Source organism: Rutidosis leptorrhynchoides, chromosome 4 (assembly GCF_046630445.1).
Source record: "Rutidosis leptorrhynchoides isolate AG116_Rl617_1_P2 chromosome 4, CSIRO_AGI_Rlap_v1, whole genome shotgun sequence".
Classification (NCBI taxonomy): domain Eukaryota; kingdom Viridiplantae; phylum Streptophyta; class Magnoliopsida; order Asterales; family Asteraceae; genus Rutidosis; species Rutidosis leptorrhynchoides.
In genome coordinates this window covers 565,683,359-565,686,303 of record NC_092336.1, presented here as the reverse complement: position 1 = coordinate 565,686,303, position 2,945 = coordinate 565,683,359, and the positions used below count along the sequence as shown (strand labels likewise).

The 2,945-nt window shown below is 29.8% G+C and overlaps 1 non-coding gene across 1 annotated transcript; it reads right to left on the bottom strand.

Moving 5' to 3' along the window:
- Positions 1–2,444: 2,444 nt before the first annotated feature.
- LOC139846044 (small nucleolar RNA R71) lies at positions 2,445–2,551 on the bottom strand. The gene has a single exon (XR_011758790.1). It is a non-coding gene; the product is annotated as a small nucleolar RNA R71 (small nucleolar RNA).
- Positions 2,552–2,945: the final 394 nt, after the last annotated feature.

Genomic DNA, 2,945 nt, shown 5'->3' with positions numbered 1-2,945 from the left:
AAGTTATATTTATTTTTAATATTTTACATTTGGTTTTAATTGTGACTTAAAACATAAAATCGACAAACCGGTCATTAAACGGTAAAACCCCCTTTTTATAATAATAATATTACTTATAAATATATATATATATATATATATATATATATATATATATATATATATATATATATATATATATATATATATATATATATATATATATATATATATATATATATATATATATATATATATACAAATATAGTTTAAAAATATAGCGTTAAACTTGGCTAGCTCCCTGCAGAACGAACCGGACTTACTAAAAACTACACTACTTTATGATTAGGTACACTGCCTATAGTGTTGTAGCAAAGTTTAGGTATATACCCACTCTATAAATAAATAAATAACTTGTGTAAAATTGTATCGTATTTAATAGTATTTCGCAGTAAAAATAATAACTATTTCGTATACACCTCGCATAACATCAAGTATTTTTGGCGCCGCTGCCTGGGACATCTTAAATGCCGAAGCGAAACGCTAAAAAAAATTCTGATTAAGTTTTAATTTCTTTTTGTAAAAAAATACGTTTTAAATATTAAAAATACAAAAATATAAAAAGAAAAACAAAAAATATATATTTTTAAGAGTTTGTTTAAAATATATAAAATTATAAAGTATTTCTATTTTTTTATTTTAGTTTTTAAAATATAAGTTTTTATTTATTTTATAAATATTTTATAAGTTAAAATCAGAAAAAAAAAATAAGTAAAAGTATTCGGGCCCGACACTGTAGCAGCCCAACTAATCAGGCCTAATAACCAGAATCATGCGATCGCATGATTATATAACCTGCACTCCATGCGATCGCATGGAGTGAGGTGACAGGTCTGAAACCTTTGACTGTCGATTAGGGTTAGGTTAAATATAATTTTAATTAATTAATTACTAATTAGGGTTATATTTAATATAATTAGTTTTAGTTTTATTTAATTTGTATTTAATAATTAGTTTTATTAAATATATAAACTTAATACTATCATAAAATAATAATATAAAAATAATATTTTTATAAAAATAAGTAATTTTAGCATTTTTGTATCTTTTTATTATTTAGTACGTAATTGTTTATTTATCGTTCGTAATTAGTTTAAATTTAGTTTTTGCCGTAGTTACTTTATTTCTAGACTTTTAGGATTTGCCGTAAAATCCCTTAAGTGCTTTTTCTTTAGACTAAGATTTAGGTGCTTTAGAATTTTGCGACGCCGTTTTAAGATTTTAGTACTTTTTAAGTTATTGCCATTTTGGATATAGAATTCCTTTTAAGCTTTAATACCTTTAGACGCAACTTTTAATATTTAATTTTTAGACTTTTAAATTTTGACGCTTTATTTTCTTATTTTTATTTCTCGACTGTTTGTTTTTCGATGATTATTTTTCGACCTTTTATTTTTCAACGTTTTTCGACGCACTCTTTTTCTTTCTTATTTCTTGACGCTCTAGTTTTTAGGACATAGATTTTTTCTTCAAAAATTCGACGAAAAATTATTTTAAGTGGTTAAATTAATAGACATCCAAAATTTTCTGGTTCGTAGTAATAGTTGGATTTGTTAGTGGCGAGTTGTGAGCTTCCGATTTAAAGGGTCCTGGCTACCTGCTGCATCTATTGGCTATTCGAAACGTGGGCAAAATCAGAAAAGTCTATTAATTTGATAACTTATATAATTTTTATCTTTTATAACTAATAGGATATTCTGTGAATGCACCGAGCAAAACGTTCACCACCTTTTATACGTTCACCACCTGTAACTCGATCAAGATATTTAGCCAGTATTGTCGCCATTGATTTTTCTTTAGAATCGTCATCTAGTCGACCAAGTACTCCAATTCAAATTTCCGATAATCTATTTTTTGAACCCGAGCTCACAATTGAGAATCCGGAGGATATTCAGGGATAATTCAGAGATCCTGAACCACTAATCATTCCTCCTGAACCACAAATCACTCATCCAGAGATTGTCGAGGAAGAAACCATTAAATCAGAATCCTCTAGTGATTCAGATTCAACAATTTCAATCATGGAAAATCTGGAACCTCTAATTATGGAAGACCGAATGAGAGCTAAACGCACTGGCCAAGGTCACGCAATTACTCAACCAGATATTAATGCGCCAGATTTTGAAATCAAAGGACAAATCTTACACATGGTAACTAATCAATGCTAATTTAGTGGTGCGCCGAAGGAAGATCCAAATGAACATCTTCGAACCTTTAATAGGATTTGTACTCTATTCAAGATCAGATAAGTTGAGGATGAACAGATTTATCTCATGTTATTTCCCTGGACTTTAAAGGGAGAAGCCAAAAATTGGTTAGAATCGTTACCTGAAGGGGCGATTGATACATGGGATGTTTTAGTTGAAAATTTTCTTAAACAATTCTTTCCGGCATCTAAAGCCGTGAGACTTCAAGGAGAAATTGTTATGTTTACACAAAAACCAAATGAAACTCTATATGAGGCGTGGACAAGATTTGGAAAGTTGTTGAGAGGATGTCCTCAACATGGTTTAGACACTTATCAAATAGTACAAATATTCTATCAAGGATGCGATATTACTACACGAAAAGACATCGACATAGCAGCTGGTGGTTCCATTATGAAGAAAACCGCAACTGAAGCTTACAAAATTATTGATAACACTGCTTCCCACTCACATGAGTGGCACCAAGAAAAAGACATCGTTAGATCATCTAAGGCGGTTAGAGCCGATTCTAGCCATGACTTTGATTCCATATCCGCAAAGATAGATGCTTTCGAGAGACGAATGGAAAAGATGACTAAAGATATTCACTCAATACGAATTAGTTTTGAGCAGTGTGGAGGACAACATTTGACAAAAGATTGTCTCAGTATTGAACAAACAATGGAACAAAGAGAGAATGTTTCATACATGAACCAAAGG